Source organism: Mustela nivalis (genome assembly GCF_964662115.1).
Source record: "Mustela nivalis genome assembly, chromosome: 1".
Lineage (NCBI taxonomy): Eukaryota > Metazoa > Chordata > Mammalia > Carnivora > Mustelidae > Mustela > Mustela nivalis.
Genome location: NC_139020.1, coordinates 161,919,218 through 161,938,316, shown reverse-complemented (window position 1 = coordinate 161,938,316; position 19,099 = coordinate 161,919,218). Strand labels below are relative to the sequence as shown.

The window sequence follows — 19,099 nt, the reverse complement described above, 5'->3', positions numbered from 1 at the left end:
TGGGGTTCTGGTGGGCATGCGAGCTTGGCCTAGCCAATCAGAGGGGCTGTGACCATTGGCGCAAGGACAAGCACCTGGCCAAGATTGGGCAATGAGAGTGATTAACATGGGCTCATTCTAAGAATACTGGGGAAAAAGAACGCTCATTCTAGGCTGAGATGGCTATGCTGGGTGGGGATGCATCCTATGCAGCTGAAAGTACCCCGAGGAGAATAAAACCAACACAGGAGTCCAGGAATGGACAGAAAGATAAAGTCCTGATGACATATCTCAGCACCTGTATCCAACCATGCCTGAAGTATGACCCTGGGGCTTTTCAATTAAGAGTCAGTAAATGTTCTTTTTCTTTTTTCTTTCCTTCCTTCCTTCCCTTCCTTCCTTCCTTCCTCTCTCCCTCCCTTCTTTTTTTAGTTTGAACCAACTTCTACCACTTGCAGCTCTAAGAATCCAGACCTATGCTCTACCTCAGATATGCTGTGTTAACTTCATGCATGCCCCATTAACTGATATTCAGGCCACCAGAAAAGTGGAGCTTAGATGAAATGACACCTGAGGTCCCCCTGCAGCCAGGAACCCTCAGCCTAAAGCAAAGGTTAGGAATGACCCTCCTGGGCCCCTGGGCACCTGGGAGCAGATGGAAAAATCAGCCCTTCTCAAAGATAAGCCTGGAGGGCTTCTTAAAACTTGCGGAGTCCCACCCCCAGGGTCTGAGTCAGCAGGTCTGGGGTGGGGCTCCTGATTCTACATTCTAACAAGCTCCTAGGTGATTACCGGACCTCACATCCCGTGACCACATTTCCAGAACCTAGACTCTAAATCTGTTCTGCTCTTTCCAGTTGCTTGGTGCAGATGCCCTGTGTAAAAACAAAGTCCTAGCCAAGCAGAAGATCTCAGCAACCTCAGTCCTCAATGAGATCCGGGCTGCAAGAATGTGCCAGCATTTAAAGAACTCCTGTACTAGGTCCCAGCTTCTACCCATCCCACTGCCGATGCTTCCAGGCAGCCCTCTGCCCTGGGATTCTGTGTAAGAGTGAGAAGGAGCCTTCCTGGGTTCCAGCAGATCCACAATTATGTTCTAGGAGCTCTGAGCATCCCTCAATGGCTCCCCACACCAGGCAGCAATGCCAGTACCCAGTAAGTCCCACTTTAGACTTGATCCTGACATGGCCTTGGGCTGCCCTGCTGTCAGCTCAGCAGGGCTGGCCCTGGACTCTCCCTGACTTACATCCGACTTGGCTGCCCTAAAATGCTTCCTGTGGCTTTTGGACCGTGGATACTGTTCAGCAGAAAACGGCTTCCCCAAGCATCCTTTCCAAAGTGGTGCTGGCCCAGAGGGCCCGGGCTCAGTGGCCTCCCAGGTGTGTGGCCTTAGGCAAGTTACCCGAAGTCTCTGGGGTTTCAACTTTTCACATGCAACATGGGAATAAAGGTATCTCTTGGGATGGGTGGGGAGAATATCTAGACCGGGCACCTGGCCTGGTTTAGGGAAGGGCCATAGGCGTCCAAGAGCTGGGATGGACTTCCTTTATTCAAAGTGTGGTCCCCAGACCAGCAGCCTTGACAACTACCTTGGAAAGTACAGAATCTCCGGGCTCCATTCCGTCGTCCCACATAGAAAGGGGCATCTTAACAAGCTCTCTCAGCATATTTATGGCTTTCAAGTCTGAGGAGCACAGGTACATGTCTTTATCACTGCTATTGTCCCCATACCCCAGCACTGAGCCAAGGTATAGCAACCACCCCCAGGCTGCGGGATCCACAAGCAGGGGTCAGAGGCAATGAAATGTGGGAAAGGGCAGAAAGCTTCTCCCGTGCCTCTGAGCCCTGCAACTACGGAGGACCCCTCCGAGATCCCGCAGTGAGACTTAGAGAATAGGTACTGATCCCCGGAATTCATTCTCGGGCTCAGCCAAGGAAAAGATACACTGAAAACATCCCAGGTCTCAGATTTGGGGCTTCTTTCTGGCAGAGTATGCCTGCCACTGAGCTTCTCGGCCCAAGGCTGGTGATGTTTAGCATTCAAGGGGGCAAACTACCCTCTCTGCCCGGAGCCCACAACCCAGAACTCACAGCAGAGGCTGGCGGTGGAGGGGCTGCCCAGGAAGGTGTGGGTCTCAGCCTGACGTGGGGGTGCACTGAGACCTACATGGAGCACTGTGGGGGCCGCCTGGACTTCCCCAGCTCCAGCCTGTGACTCCACCCCTTACCCAGGAAAGCAATAAGGGTCCCCCCTGGAGGGCTAGAAACAGAGAGCCCTCTGCTACACCTCCAGCTGCCAGCCCTGGTGAATGAACGGAGCAGAATGCCTCCACCTGCCCAGGAGCCACTGGCAACACATTTCTATGCCTCCGGAGCCCCACAGAAGAAACAGCCGGTGGGGGGACTGGTGTGGGGAGCACTAGGGCATGCCAGAGAGTCCGAGGGGGGCTGCCAGGTGGTTATGTCCAGATGTTCAGAGACACCAGACAATGACCAGAAGCAGATGCAAAAAAAAAAAAAAAAAAAAAAAAAAAAGAGAAAAAGAAAGAAAAGAAAAAGAAAAACCACACTGAAAAACACTGGCTTGAATTGGAAAATTCTAGAACTCTGGTCTATGTGGGCAACACAAAACATGTCTGTGGTCCAGAACTGCCCCGGAAGACCATTTTGCAGCAACTGGTATTCTTTTTCAAACCTGGAACTTGATCCTACACTGAAACCCTGGTGCCCCAGGCTGCTGGGATAATTCATTCTCAACTATTTTATGACCAGCTCCAGGAGGGTATGGCCAGGATTTGGTCTTGTCTGGTTCACCTGCCATATCCCCAGGCCCTAGAACCAATACATATGGATGGAGATGGGTGAACGTAATTTCCAAGCCCATACCCATTTGGATGTTTAAACTACAGGCTCTTATTTCAGGGTAAGAGGAGATCAGAGAGCCTTTGCGTTCTGAGCACCTACTGTGTGCCAGGCTGGACACTGAAGCATCTATCCCTCCTGATGTGAACTCAGTCAGGTGAACAAATAAAAGGCAAGACCACAAAGACCTAACTGTGTGCTACAGAGGCTCTGAGCAAGGTGGGGTGATGGACATAATACTTCGTCTCATCTGCTCCTTTCTGAGTCCTTACTATGTGCCAGGCACAGTTAAGGGGCTGAAGGAAAGCTTCATGAAGCAGGTAACTTCAAGCCGACCTGAAGAGGGGGAATAAGAAGAGAAGGGAGAGGGGTGCCTGGCTGGCTCAGTCAGTAGAGCATGAGCCTCTTGATCTCAGGGTCTTGAGTTTGAGCCCCATGGTGGCATGGAGCCTACTTTAAAAAAAATAATAGTAATTGAAAAAAATAAAAAGAAGAAAGAGGAGGAGGAAGGGCCTTGTGGCATGAGCACGGGCAGAACCAAGGGAGCCCGAGGCTCAGTTTTGGAGCAGAAACCAGCCAAATCACGAGGAGGTGGGGAGAAGTGGTAGCAGATGAGGATGAACACTGGCCAGAGGCCAAATCCTGCAGGGCTTCTCATGTCAGGCCAAGGAGTGTGAACCTGATTTCACAAAGCACTAGGGAGCCACTGAAGACCTCTGAGCACTAGAGTAACATGCACACGGACTGTACGGAGAGGGACCTAGAAGGCATGGAGGCTGGCAAGGAGCCTATTGTCTCAAGCTGTAGGGATATTACCCCTAGAGAGGAGAAACCAAGTGCCATCTGGTGAAAGCATGAATGTCCTTGAAATCATGGCCTGGGTCTTCCCTGAGATCTCAGCAGCCATCACCTCCAGGTGCCAATTGGCTATGGGGCAAGAGGGCAGAGCCCTCAGGACCGCCCACTTCCGGTGCTCTTCACCCACCAAGCATGACTTTGCTGAAATCCACTTCACCCCTCCACCCTGCACCCGGCAACAGGCAGGCAACCTGGCTTGGGTTAAACACTTTCTGCTGGAAAGGGGATGGTGGGACCTGGCAGCAAGTGATTAGCATTTCTACTGTGTGCAAAGAAGAGCAGTGGGGGAAGGGCAGGTCTCTCCAAATGTCCACCCTAGGAACCCCTCAGAGATGTGGTCCAAGCTTCTGCTTAATGGGGAGGACCCAAGTGAGCAAAACCAGAAGAACTCAACTCTCCTGCCCTCCAGCCCTCTTACAAATTGCCTGGGTGTTATCCCACACCATGGCCACGAGCCAGAGCTGCCCACAGGAGCCAGGAGGTCCAGCTGCCCAAAACCCCCCCCACCCCAGTATCTGCAGGTGTCTCCCGGGCAGTCCAGTCCTAAGGAATCTCACTCCACCTTCCCATTAGCTGTGTTAAAATTAGGATGTGAATTGTGAACGTGATCATCAGGAGTTGAGGCACAAGTAAAAACACTGCCTCTGATTTACCGGTTTAACAGAATCTCTGACTGGAGGCAAGTTTGGGAACAATGGCCCTTTTGATAGCTTATCAGCCTCGCTTGGACCTCAGTCTCCAGGTCCATAAAGTGGACGGCGGTGAGCCTTCTCTCGCAGGTCCTGAAGTCTCCATACTCCCTGGCCAGAGGACCACTCTTCCTCAGAACTTTCCCACTTCTCCCTGCCCGGACCACTGCCTGCCCTTAGCTAAGACGCCTGGAATTGTTCATGAACCTCTTCCTGATACAGCTCTTCTTCCTTCCCCTGAGACTGAGCCACCTGAGCACGGCGGCTGTCTTACTTATCCTTGCTCTCCTGGCCTTGGCCTCCGGCCTGACACCCCGGAGGTGCTCAGCGTGCCGCTGCTGTGCTGCCAGGGGATAAGGACAGGTTCTAGTTCCCCTTCCCATTCAAACCCAGCCATGTGAGCAGCAGCAAGTCACTTTTGTGAGACTGGGCGAACTCATCCAGAAGATGGGCAGAAGAACCCTGAAGTCAGGCACAGGCCTTAAATGCAGTAAGGAGATTCGGCATCTATGGAGCTCGATGAGCACCACTTCCCTCCCAACTCAGAATGCCCAGCAGCCCTGGCCTGTTTCTTTGCCCACCTTCAGGGAAGTCAAAGTCACAGGGCAGGGGCGGCAGGGGTAGGGGGGGGTGCTTTGCATTCACTGGGCTGGCAGTGCTTGCTGTGATTTAACACGGGCCGGAATGGGTCAGTGACTCCCAAATGCAGACCAGCCATTCAGGGTGGCCTAGCAGATTTATTTGTACGTTCCGACAAGCAGCAGTTCCACAATGGCCCGTTGTTTGAAGACTGAGTGACAAAGCAAGAACACTATGATGCCATTTTTGATAACACCAAAACAAAACTACAGCTAGCTTGCTCAACACATCTTGAACAGCCCTAGATCAACAAGGAAATCAAAACTGAAATGAAAACTGATCTAGCAAGTAATAAAAAAAGATCATCTATGTTCCTGTAGACAGCTGAGATACACGGTTAAAGCTGTATGCAGAGGAAAATGTATAATCTTACGGGCCTTTACTGTTATTAGAGAAAAAGACAGAATGAAGATTAGAGTGCACTTTTTTTTAATCATCTCTGAGGATCACTTTTAGTTTAAACAGTTTTGTATTGCTTGAGGTGTATTATTATTGTTTTTTTTAAAGATTTTGGGGCACCCGGGGGACTTAGTCATTAAGCATCTGCCTTCAGCTCAGGTCATGATCCCAGGGTCCAGGGATAGAGCCCTGCATTGGGCTCCTAGCTTGGTGGGGAGTCGGCTTCTCCCTCTCCCTCTGCCCCTTCTTGTATTCCCTCTCTCGCTGTCTCTGTCAAATAGATATATAAAATCTTTTTAAAAAGAAAAAAAAGATTTTATTTATTTATTTGAGAGAGAGAGGGGAAGCAATCGTGAGCCAGGGAGAGGGAGAGGGAGAAGCAGGCTCCCCCCCTAAGCTGGGAGCCCAATGCAGGGTTCGATCCCAGGACCCTGGGATCATGATCTGAGCCAAAGGCAGATGCTTAACCACCTGAGCCACCCAGGTGCCCCGAGGCTTATATTTTTGTAACTAAAAGAATTCTTTGACAATCTCTCATGAAGTTAACATCTGTGGACCCTAGGACCCAGCAGTCCCACTCCTAGAAAAATGGACAATATAAGCTCACTGAAAGACTTGTACAGGAATGCTCAGAGCAGGTTTATTCATAATCACTGCAAACTGGAACCACCCCAATAGCCATCAATAGGTGAATCCAGACAATGGAATACTATTTAGCAATAAAAGGAATCACCTCATGATAAATTCCATGATAAAATCCATAGTACAGATGGACCTCAAAAACATAAACAGAAAAGAAGCCAGACACTAAAGAGCTATCCACCACACAAGTCCATTTACATGAAGTTCTAGGCTTGCCAAAACTAATTTAGGGTGACAAAAATCAGAAACTCGTCACACCTCCATGAGGGGAACTAACCTCACAGCTGGAAATATTCTCTATCTTGATCTGGGCGGCAGTTCCACAAGTGTATATATATTTGTCAAAATTCATCAAACTGTAACAGAATCTTTGCATTTCACGATACGTAAATTGTATCACAATTAAAAAAAATTCTTTTAATTAAAAAGAAAGACAAAATTTAAAAATACAGATTCCCAGGTTCCACCCCGTAGGGACTGAGTCCATGTGTCCATGCTAGACCTGGAAATTTTAATTTGGAAAAAAAAATAATAATAACAACTCGAGTCATTCTTTGCCTGGCCCCCTACACTCCCCTTCCCTTTTATTGTTTTGGGTGATTTGTTGTTTGTACATTGATTTTTACAAGGGAGTTGGTTGACTCACAGAGCTTCAGAAACAGCACAGCAATTTCCATTCTCTCTGCCCTTTCTCTCAGCCACCCATAACCCCTGCGCCTCAGCTCAGGTTTTCCAAATGAAGCCTCTGACTAGGTAAGGTGGGAGGGGAAACCCCAAAGCCCTGTCCAGGGCAGACATAATTCACCTTAAAGACTCCTGGGCTTCATGCTCCCAGGGAGGTCAAAGCCAGTAAGTTAATGGCCTGTGTACCTATTAAACAGCATGCCCAGGCCTTCACCCTGTGTTTACAAAAAGAGCTCAGGGCAAGATTCACTGGCACGGAAAATGCTTTGTGCCCTGACCAGCGGTGGCCTGGCCACCCTCGGTTTCCTGGACCCTAGCCTAGTTCCCCACTCATCATCAGGGGGTCTCCTGGGCTCCTGGGTTTAACTAGCTTTTCCACTGCTGTCCCCAAACACAGTCTGGTGCCATTCTATCCCTGCTGCCCTCAGAATCAAGTTCAAGCCCATTTACCCAATGCTCAGACCCTTCCACCCCCGGGTCCCCGTTTTCTTGGGCAGGAACCCTGCAAGGCCTATTCTACAAAAACACCTGGCTATTTCATGCCACTGTTCCTTTGCACCTGCTATGGCTCCTGCCCAAAACGCCAGCCCATACTGTTCCTTCACCCATCCACTCACAGAAGATGCCAGCTCTGACATCACCTCTTTTAAGAGGCTGAAGTGCCCTGTGCCTATGACCTTGCCATCAGTACATACCTGGTCACTTGAGTCCTCATAGCATGACTTGGATGGCATGGTCATTGTCCTATCTCGCTCTGGGCTTTGAGCACCTGGAAAGCCAATATTCTACCCCAAATCCAGGGCCAGGCCAGAGCTGACCTTAGCAAGATTTATTAAACAGCGGGGCACCTGGGTGGCTCAGTGGGTTAAAGCCTCTGCCTTCGGCTCAGGTCATGAGCCCAGGGTCCTGGGATGGAGCCCCGCATCAGGCTCCTTGCTGAGCAGAGAGCCTGCTTCGTTCTCTCTGACTGCCTCTCTGCCTACTTGTAATCTGTCAAATAAATAAATAAAATAAAATAAAAAAAGATTTATTAAACAGCTAGTGAGGGACATTTAAGAAGAGCTCTCTTTCACACTTGAAGGTCCCCGTGGGCATTTCCACAGCCACAACTCCTCTCCAGAGCCCATACATTCAAACACACACTTGGGCCAAGATAAGCTGACCATTGCAGAGGACAGAAGACCCAAAGAATCTGACTCTCGCTTCTGACTTTCTGCAGAAGTGAGTCGATCAGCCTGCACTGCCAGGGTGCCCCTGGACTTCCAAGGCCAGCCCTCTATTCCTGCCCCTCTAAGCTGCATTCTGCTTCTTGTAATTAATTTGTCAGCTCTTTCCTATACACACGAATGCGTTTAATGACTCACAAGTGTCTTATCATTTCAGGACCTTTGGAAAGACTCTCAGAGAAGTTCAGCTCCCAAGTCCTCTGACAGGTTGACAGGCAAACAAGCTGGGAGTTAGAAAATACCGTCATCAGTGTCCAAAGCCTCCTGTGGACTGACACTTGTGTAGGAAGAGTGGAAGAACTCCCCCAGAAAGCACTCGGAAGGGAGAATGAATAACGAGGGACAGAATCACGGGGTGAGGTGAGTGGATCCCACGCACTCTCTCTCCAATCCTGAGGACTGGGGCATCTTTTGTCTCTTGTTTTCCCCCGGTCTCAACGGCAGTTGTCCAAGTTCAACTCCTCAGCACATCAGTGATTAAAGCTCCTTGGGGCCAAAACTCACAGCTGGCCGAGGAAAGACCTTTGAGGCCCACTTCATCCACAGTACGATCAAGGCACAGCCCCCTGGGCAGCTCTCAGTTTGTGCATCTCTAAAATGGGCACTTCCACCAGGCCTCCTGACTCTGTGAAGCAGAAGTGACCCGATCACTGCAGGACAAGAGGAAAGAACTGGGCAGAAGAGGTCTACTGCCACTGCACTATGAGCCAGCACAAGGGTATCCCTGAAAGACAAAAGCTCAAGAGTGCACCTTGGCCCTGCCATATACCAGTGACCTGAGACCTCGTGACACCCTCTAATCGGCAGCTACGAAGCCGAGGCCGGCTTTACAGCTTACCGCAGGCTTATTCATCCTCATCTCCCTCAATCCTCTCAAGGACACAGCGAGGCCGGCACTGGCGTCCTTGCTGCCCAGACAGCCAAGTTGAGGTTCAAAGAGGCCAAGAGAATCACCCAAGGTCACCTACTGATGAAGGCACAGTAATTGAGGCACAGTAACTGAACAGAGCTCCCTGGGGACTGAGAGGCTCCTGCCTCTCAGTGCCTATTTATCCCATAACCAGTCTACTCCACCCATTTTATAGATGAGGAAACTGAGGCAAAAAAAAAAAAAAAAAAAGGCTGCACAAGGTCAAGTAGGTAGGGCCTGAGCCAGGCCTAAGACCTCTAGTCACTCTGCCGATCCCACCCTGTGGTGGTTCTTAGCCAGGGCCCTCGGGCATCCCTCTAGTTTCCCCAACACCATCCTGATGCAATTCCTTCCCCCACCCACCCCCGCACCTTCTCATGCCCACCCCACACTCCCAGGATGACTCCCTGGTCGAGAGTGAGGCAGGCGGTTGCTAAGCACTCACCCGCTCTTTCTCACAAAAATAAACTCCTTCTGGCTGGGAGACTCTGGATGAGATCCCCTCCCTTCTAGCCAAGAAAAAATTAAAAAGAAATTTTAAAAAGATCTCCTCCATGACATTTATTTAAACGCCAGCAGTGCTAAAGCGTGGGCCAATTTACCGAAGTCCAAATTCGTGGAGCCACGCGCCACTAAACCTCAGCCCTAAGACCCCCATTCAAGTGTCTGGGCAGTTACTGAGCTGATTTATTTCTCCAGGCAGGAAATGGGGGCCCAGGCTGACTCCCAAGCTGTGGGGCTGGTCCTAGGGGACGCCAGGATCTGGCAGGGGCCACGCAGTGACCAAAATAGCCAGGCTGGTGGCCCTGCCCAGCACACACCTCCCTATGAACGCCGGGGCAGGGGGTGGCCCACAGGTCTCCCCTCCAGTTTAGGCTAAAGGTTTGGGGCTATCGCAGAAGGTTCCTAAGATTCTCTACTTGGCTTCCCTGATGGGAGGGGGAACGAGAGAACCTCTTGTTTAAAAGAGGAACCCTCAGAAGGAAGGAGAAAAAGCCAGAGAAGGATGTGTCCTGCCGTCCCTGTCTGCTGCCCATTTGGCCCCCAGCTGGCCCTCGGGGCCTCCTTCCTGCCACTCAAGACGGCTGGACATTGGCACTGCCACCTGCACGCCACACACGGGCAGCACCCTTGGAGCCATGCCCCCCTATCACCTCACCCGAATCAGTGCCGACCCTGGAGAATTAGCTCTGGCTGTTCGGCCCTCTAGGCACTGGGGACACTCCCTCAGGTACGCCGAGGACACACAAACGCTTGCAACCAGGGGCCCGGAGACACAGCCACAATCAGGGACACACACGTGCACAGCCAGGTACTGGGTGACAGAGTCACATACAAACAGGTTCACACCAGACACACACCGGGACAGACATCCTAAGACACACGGTCACAGCCACACTCAGGTATCACAGACACGCCAGAATACACAGACACGCACAACCCAAGAAGGCACAGAACAGCAGGCATACACTGGGACACACGAGTGCATATTGCTGGAGAAATGAAGGAACAGCCACCCTCGGAAACACACAGACACACATGGACATGGAGATACATACAGACACCCAGTGAGACAGAGACATCGGCACCAGCGCGCGCGCACACACACACACACACACACACACACCTGCCGCCTGCACGAAAGCCCAAGCCCTTTCGCTGGGGAAACAATAACAGCCCCGCCAGCGGGTCTGAGAGGGCGACCCTCCGTCCGTCCTTCGGTGGCGAGAGGGACGCCGGAGTGGGGGTCAATCGGCAGTGAGGTTGGGGCTGGCTGGAGCGCGGGGAGAGAGAGGGGGCTCCGCGCGCCCAGCTCCCTGTCCCTCGGGTACCTGGGGCGGCCGCGGCGCTGCGCTCGGCTGCACTCGGTTCCACCGGCCGGGGGCTGCCCTCCTGCTCGGAATCCGGCCCGCGGGGTCCGCGCTCCTCGCTCCTTCTCCGCGTGGCTGGGTGTCTGGGCTCGCGGTCCTCGGGGCTCGGAGCTGGCAGGCGAGCGGGGCTGCGGCCAGGGCCCGGAGCTCGGCGCTGGCGGCGGCGCGGAGGAAGCGGTAATTTATAAGCGGCTTCTTCCTGACCTCGCGTGTCTGTTGTCTGAGCAGGCAGCTCTCAGCATCACCCATCCTGCTGGGTGGAAAAATACCAGCTTGGCCGGGCCGGGGGCGGGGCCGGGGCGGGGCCCCGGACGCCCCGCCCCGCCCCCCATGCGGACACACACATACACACACGCGCGCACACATACACTCGCACACACCGCACACGCACGCGCGCACGGGCTCGGACAAAGAGCCCGGGCTCGCCGAGCGCGCGCACACACACCCTCGTGCCGCGCGGCCAACACTCGGCCCACTGCTTTTCCCCCATTAGAGCGCACTTTTCGAGGAAACCCTTTCCCTGCAAACGCTGGTGCCAAGTGGTACAGCCGGTCCTCAGCCTCCTCCTGACTCCGGATGAAGAGCAGGGGAGCCCCCGGCCTCGATTCACCCCCTCCCCTAACAGCAGCCGTCAGCCCCCACCACTCGCCCATCCACCTGGCTCATGGGAGGGGCCTGCGGCTCCGCGAGTGGTCAGGGCCAAACTGCTCCGCGGCTTCCTCTCGGGCGATCATCCAGGTTCCCCGGAAGCTCGGTTTGCTCCTCTGAAAAATGGGCACAGTAACCCCGCCCCCGCTGCCTTTTTGGAGGAACTAAGGGTGACCTAAGACTGTGATGTGAAGCGGTCAACAGCCACCACCCCCCACCCCCGATTCTTGGCTTTGCTCCTGCTGGGTTACTCAGACTCTCTGTGCCTCAGTTTCCTCATTTGTAAAATGGAAATAAATGTAATAGAACCTATCTCCTCTGGTTGTTCTGAAGATCCCAGGTTAACAGTGTAAAAAGCTCAGAACAGCACCCAGCACTTAAGAAGAGCCAAGTGTCACTAGCGTGCCTATTTTTAAATGAAAATGGGGAATGTGCCATTATTCTTGTTATTTGCATGAGCGGCTCCTCTGAAACCATTTTCCACACCCATGCCCTGTCTGGGCAGGAGGAAGAGTGCCTTGTGACCTCTGGCAACGCTTGTCCCCTCTCTGAAAACTCTCCAGTTTCTCCTCGCACTCCCTCCCTCTCTGCACCTGGAAGCCTGTGTGGAGAACACATGCCTCCTTCCACGGTTTAGACTGAAAGTCAAGGAAGAAATACGGGCTCCACAGAGAGCCATTCCGCACATTGTACCTGGCCCAGCCTGGATCCACTGCCTGAAGGAGATTCCTAACAGCCCCAGAGGGAGCACTAGGGATGCTAAGGAGTGGAGAGGTGACACTTATTCTCTGCGTGGTTTCCTCATTGAGGCCCCCTGCTGTCCACCTCCATCTTGACCTTCCAGCAGGCTACCTCACCCCTAGCTGCAGCTGAGCCAGATGTCGGCCCCTCTTGGTACATGCCCTCTCTTGCCTTCCTCCAGGGCGTCCCCCTGCCCTTCTCCGCTGTCCTCTGCTGCCCCTTCCTCTAGGAAGCACCCAGCCACCCCAGGTGACATCCATCTCTAGGCTGCTCAATTCGGTCCTTCGAGTTCATGGTGACTGCTCCTCTTTTATGGGTGAGAAAAGCAAAGCTGGAGAGAAGCAAACTTGTTCTCACATTTCTCTCCCTTCCTTCCTGATAAGACTGAGGCTCTTCCATGAGCTGGAGGAGCAGATGGCAAGCAACAACTCCCCCAGCCTCCCTGTGTGTGTCACTGCACGCAGTGCAAAGTGGCAGGTCGTAATGCGGTTAAGTGACTCTGGAGAGGCAGCTTTGCCTAAGCCAAGGGGTTGAGGGGAAGGGAGGGAAAAGCAGAGGAAGCCACTGTGCCAAAGCTTGTTGGCAAGAGTGGCTAGGCCCTAGGCAGAGGTGATATGGGCCAGCTGAGGGTCACAGAGAGTGAGCAAAGGCAGTAGACGCCACAGGAGCAGTGAGGGGGAGTGGCCCATCCAGGGCAGCAATCTGGAAAGGCCCATTGCAGATTGTGCCGGCATGGGATGTGCAGATGAGGCTCATCAAGCCCTGTGTCTTCCTCCTCTAGAGTGTAAGTTCTGTGAGGGGTGGGGCCTTGTCCTTGGTGCCCCCATTGAGTCTTGGGTTTCATCAGAGGGCCTGGAACACAGTAGACACTCAAGAAATGTTTATCACACTTATTCTATTTAGCAGACCCCTAGAGAGAGAGAACTTAGTTGTATGCCAGGCACGGCCCAAGGCCCTTGTATATTTCAACTCACTGACTCCTTACAGCAACCCTAGGAGGGTTGTACTATTAATGTCCCCCATTTACAGAAGGGAAAACTGAGCCACAGAGAAATTAAATAACTTGTCCAAAGTCCTTCAGCGGGTGAGTCATAGAGCTAGAATTTAAACCCAAGCCAAGAAGGAGAACAAGCAGGGGAAAGGGGAAGGAAGAGGGGAAGGGGAAGAGAAGCCAGGAAGGGCCCAACCTCAACCCCAAGGAAAGCTGCATGGTCCAAGAGGTGGAGAAGGGCTGGGGGACGGGGGGACCTGGGGCAGTATAGGGTGGAATGGAGAGAGCTGCCCGTGGAGGTCAGAGACCCCCCCAGTCTGCATTTCCCCCCTGCTGCTGCCCAGTTGTGTGACTTGGGCCTGTGTGTCCACTCTCTGGGGGTCAGCTTCCCTATAACTGACATGCGACAGTGAGTCTTGCTTTGCTAAGCCATCGTGAGGAATGGTCTCAAACTTCGGGGCCCTTCACTGAACCCAGATGTGCTTTTTTTGGCTTTAAAATATTTTTAAAACATTTTAATATTCATGAAGAAAACCTTGGAAGCTTTCACGATTTAGAAATCTGAAGGTCTGGGGGCGCCTGGGTGGCTCAGTGGGTTAGAGCCTCTGCCTTTAGTTCTAGTCGTGATCCTGGGGTTCTGGGATCAAGCCCCACTTCAGACTCTCTGCTCAGCAGGGAGCCTGCTTCCTCCTCTCTCTCTCTCTGCCTGCCTCTCTGCCTGCTTGTGATCTCTGTCTGTCAAATAAATAAATAAAATCTTTAAAAGAAATCTGAAGGTCTGGCTGGGAGATTCCCCATTTAGATAATGGCAAGATGGAGCCCCCTTGGGCCCTTTATCTACCTGTCCACCATCCCTTGGAGCTGAGGGACATCAGCCAGGCCCTCACATGGGGATATGAGACCCCCAGGGTGCCAGAGTCCCCACCTGGATCGTTCTTTCATTTAGGCCACACACCCGGGGTGTACTTCGTGCGCTGGTCCTGCCCCTGTAGCTGGCAGCTCTGGGAAGAGATTGTGAGCACCAAGTAGCGGAAAGTGCTGGCGGCCAGAAGGGAACTTCAAGGAAACCCGGGCAGAGATTTCCTTCAGAAGCCACACACTAGCCTGAAATCCCGTTGGGACTAACTCCTGCCATTTCAAGAATGAAAATCGATGGCCGGAAGAGATCACGGAGGGCATGTGAGGAAAGACAGCCAAGTTTCAGGCTGCATTCCACCGTCCTTAACTTAAAGGCAGTGAATGTGATTTTGAGAAGTTCCTGATAATGCTGTTTTTTCAGCCACTGGCAATAATAAAATAAAATCGATCCAGGACTTTGGACAAAAACCTTTAGTCCCTTGCCAGAGAATCATTTGTTTCATCTATCAGGCGACCAACAAGAGTTGTCGAGATGCTTGCTGCAAGTCAGGCCAGCCCAGGGCAGCCCCTCCACACCCAGCCCTGTCGAGGGTCATCCGCTCAGCATTTCAGAATGTCATTCCCTAGAGAGACAAAGGACCACGATGGGACTGTTGAGCAGTCCCCTTCCTGGGCACCTTCTAGGCACACCCATTTGCCTACACTGCTGAATGCATACACTGCTGAATGGACCCGTGTACCATGGAGGCTTTATCAGAGCATTCAAACCTTCAGGAATCTGCTTCCCCCCTACCTATCCTCTTCTTGCCCATTTGCACTCCCCAGTTTCATCTCTCACAGGCTGTGTGACCTAGATTGAATCATGGTGGGGAAATCTCTCTGTGCCTCAGTTTCGTAATTTGTTAAGCTAGGCTAACCCTCATCTCTATGTCCTAGAGGGTTGTGAGAATGAAGTGGAGAAGATTCATATGAACCACTGAGCCTGGTGCCTGACACTGGGATAACCAGAATGCTCACAGACTTTCCCCCCTGTGTGTGCTCTGAGCATTCCCACCTTCCAGCCTTCCTCCATGCTGTTCCCTTCCCCAGAGCACTTTGCTCGTTGCCCTCCTGCATGCCGGGCTTCAGCCACACTTGGAGCCCTGAACCGGTAGCACCCATAATAAGCCAGGCATCCCCAACAGCACCGAGCACAAGGCCTAGAGCACGGAAGATCCCAGGAAATGCTTGCCAGATGTGGCCGTAGGTGGCAAGCCTCCAAGGACTCACTTCCTCCTCTCCCTTGACAGGAAAGGCAAATCTGTTCCCAGGGACAAGGGACTTGTGAGGGCAGGGCACAGCCATTCAGGGTAGGGGGTCCCACGTGCGTGTTTATTCAGTCACCAATGCAATGCTTCGGCTCCACCCCAAGCCAGGTTACCGTGGTCTCCCCTCTGGGAACTGCAAGGGCCTCCTTCCTGGCTTCCTGGCTTCCTCTCCTGCCCACCCCCACCCCCTGCCGCCCCTGACCCGGGCCCATCTCCATGCAGGGGCCAGAGGGATGCTGGATCTGTCCTCCATGGCTGGTGGGGGAGCGGAATGGCCCAGCTGCCACCAGGAAAAACAGTTCAGCGATTTCTTATAAGGTTAAAATCCACTTCGCCTACAGCCACCAGTTCTATGCCTAGGCATTGACCGAAGAGAAATGAAAACTTACGTCTGTACCAAGATTTGGGGAAGATTGTGAATGGCAGCACTATTCATAATTAACAACAACAAAAAAAAGGAAACAGTCTTGGTTGCATAACACCCACAGGAGAATGGAAAAACAGACACACAGATGAAGGACTCCTGAGATGTGTAAAACCATAGGGGGTTCTCGAAAACTCCAGGCCTGGTGAGAGAACCTCACAGACCACATGGATGACTCCTCAGGCCAAGTGTGTCTCTAGTCTTGGACAAGGGCGCTGGGATTACCCCTGGGGGTGAGGGAGGGGCTGGACAGATGGCTTTATCCTGAGCCCTGGTGTGAACGCAAGAGCTGTGTCCTTTTGCCAGGTGCATTCCACTCAATGCAGTGTATACCTCAGTAAAAAAAATCAGAAGAAAGATCCTCAGACTCACTCCCTTCTCTTTCCTGCTTCAAACCACTCGACACTCCACAACCCCCACCAAGCTGACACCAAGCCCACACTCCTCACAGCCTCTGAGACCTGCCCATCCCAACTCCCCACACTCCTCCCCACCCCCACTGCCCGCTCTCACCACCCTGGTTTCCCAGGCTTTTCCTCAAACCTAAGCTCCTTCTGCTGCTGGGCCTTGGCTTTACCTGCCCCCCCGCCTCCCAGAATACTTTCCCCTCAAACCTTCCCAGGGCTGCCTCCTTCCTATTCTTTAGGCCTTAACGTCAGTGTCTCTTCCCTCAAGACCTTCCCTGACCACTGGACCTCATACAGCCACCGGCGCCTCCCTCCGGGCATGATGCCGTGGCCTGGTTTTATTTCCATCATAAGCTGTGAATGTACCTTGATCATTTCTATGTTGGCTTGTTTAGCTCTGTTTCCACATCGAGGCTGCCCACTTCACACAGGCAGGGCTGTCGGCCAGGTCCATTGCCATATTCCCAGGACCCAGAGTGAAGCCTGGCCTGCAGTAGGTGCCCAAGAAACATCTGCTGAATGAATGAATGGAGCTGTAGCTATCTACAGTTGTTGGACACATCCACAGAAGGGATCACCCCCTCCTACGCACGCGCACACACACACACACACACACGCACACACACACACACACACACACACACGCATGCACCCTGCAAAACGAACCGTTTGTGTAGCTGGGGCTAATGGGGCCAGCCCACGAAACTGAATTTAGTTCCACCCACAGGAGCTCCCTTCCCTCCCCTTTCGCCCTGGAGACACCTGGATCCAAGTCTTAGGACATCCTTAATGGTTCTACAACCCCCCAGAGGCCTTCACTTTTGAGTGCCTCAGTCTCTCCATCTATAGTTGGAAAGGTTAGCCGAGGTGACCTTGCCTGGCCCTCCTCCAGCGGCAAAGTGCTTGGAGTCACCTGGGTCTGTCGTTCACATGCAGACTGATTCCACAGCACAGCACAGCACTGGCTGGGGTGGGGCCCAAGATCCTGAATGTCTGACTAGCTCCAGGCAGATGCCCCCAGGCCACTGACAACATCTTGAGTCCTGAGAGTGTGGAGGAGAGGGTCTCAAAGTGGGGCCAGCAGGCCAGTAGCAGCAGCACCTGGGAACTAGTGAGAAAGGCACAGTCCTAGGCTAGGCCCAGATGTCCTGATTCAGGAACTCCCGGCTGGAGGCCCAGCAATCACGGTCCTTAAGCCCTTCAGAAGCTTCCGATGTGCTGCTGTGGGGAGCACTCGCCCTTAAACTTGGGGATGCTGGTTATGGTCACCCAGAAAGCTTACAAAACCCTGCTGTCTGAGCCCCATCATTAGAAACCCTAATGTAACTGGGCATGAAGCTTTTAAAAAAATTAAGTTCTCCAGGCACTGTGAATGGTTCATCAGAGATGAGAATCCTTGACCGACCTAGTGGGTGTGGGGGCCTCTGGGGGCATCACCATCTCCCAGACATACCCAGGCAGGCCTAATTCCTCTGCATTCCTGCCTGGGCCTCTCACTGGCTGCCTTCTTATATTTGGTTATTTTTCCCTCCCTCCCCAAACACAACAATTCAAAATATTCCCAGCTCCCAGACAATAAACAAAGCCAGAGAGGCGAGCTCCCTGACTGTTTTGTTCCCACTTATGGCCTGATCCAAGGCTGGCCTGATTGGGCCCTCGGGACTGGTCATCTGAGCCAGCCAGGGTGGGCCCCAGCTCACAGGCCACCCCAGCTCCACTCCTGGAATCCCAGAATCCCTCAGCTCTGAGTGGCCCTAGGCGCCCTCTGAGGCTCCCCAGGGAAGTGGAGGCTCAGAAAGGGTGAGTGACTGGTCCCAGGGCACACAGCAGTGCCGAGAAGACCTCTCTCATCTCTTGCAGTCTTGGCAGGGGGAGGGAATGAGCCTTTTCTAAGCTCCTAAGCTCACAAGCACTGTCTTCTTGACTCTTCCCAGTAACCTGGGCAGAGGGAACCCATTTCACAGATGAGGAAACTGACACTCAGAGATGATAAGCCACTGACTTCAGGCCACACAGCAGAGCTGGGATTCGAATCTGACCATATCAGACTCTAAGTTTTGAGCCCTGCTCCTTCTCATAGGCCCGAGCAGGCAATGGAAGTTAGTTAAGAGAAGAGGGAGAGGCAAAGGGAGAAGGAAGAAAATGATCTCAGGGTCAGAACCATGGTGAAGGAGATACCTGATTTGGGAGATATGCCCCATAACCTCAGTTGCTTAGCATGTGACCATATGTGACAGGATGTGGGACAGCTACCTGCATGGACCCTGATTTTCAGTATAGGTGATCCAATGGTGCAAGAAGAGAAAAATCTGATTTATATTTATCTGTTGGGTTAACCCTTGGTGTGAGCCAATGTTTATCCAGGTCCAGGCACTCGAAGCATACCCTTCACTTGGTTATAACTTCTATGGGATTAGAACACATAGGCTGTGTCTATGTGCTTGGCCTTCAGAGTTTCCTGCCCCACTCTGCTCCATGTGCTCAACTCTTAGCCACCCAGACACGACCTGGGGTTGCTGGGTGGGAACAAGAAGTCATTTCCTAGAAAAGCACATAGGGATGCAGCACAAATCCAGACTTGGCCCCCGATGCTGTGTGATCTTAGGCAAGTTACTGAGCCTTCCTGGGCTCTGTGGCCGCAAACATAAACGGAAGATGTCAGAATTCTTTATCCTTAGAGGTGTCTCAGAATGTGACATTTTCAGGTAACAGGCAGGTTTTCTTTTTTCAATTCTCCTTTTTCTCTCTGATAAATCAAGAAGTCTCAGTGAGGTAGGCACCTGTGTGTCTTCAACACCCTTTGCCACTTTCTCATGTCCTTTTTCCACAAAGGCATCCCCAGATCAGAGTCACCATTGCCTGGTTTTCATTGTCTTTATTTTTAAGGCGTCTTCTATTTATGGAAAGGATTGTGGCCTTCCATTTATAGCAGTGATGGGAGATTTACTTTTGAGCAAAACGTAT

At 52.5% G+C, this 19,099-nt stretch overlaps 1 protein-coding gene and 1 long non-coding RNA gene across 5 annotated transcripts in view; one reads left to right on the top strand and one right to left on the bottom strand.

Moving 5' to 3' along the window:
* Window positions 1-11,532, bottom strand: part of SLC6A6 (solute carrier family 6 member 6) — an 83,449-nt gene extending 71,917 nt beyond the window's left edge. For 3 of the 4 annotated variants that reach the window (XR_014316139.1, XM_082747953.1, XM_082747952.1), the window contains exon 1: window positions 10,721-11,009. The gene's annotated coding sequence lies outside the window, so the exon portion shown is untranslated. Of the gene's footprint in view, window positions 1-10,720; window positions 11,010-11,416 lie in introns of those variants that run through there. The other variant, XM_082747951.1, reaches the window with a different exon arrangement.
* LOC309873041 lies at window positions 9,326-11,719 on the top strand. The gene is made up of 2 exons (XR_014316166.1): window positions 9,326-10,119; window positions 11,253-11,719. It is a non-coding gene; the product is annotated as an uncharacterized lncRNA (long non-coding RNA).
* Window positions 11,720-19,099: the final 7,380 nt, after the last annotated feature.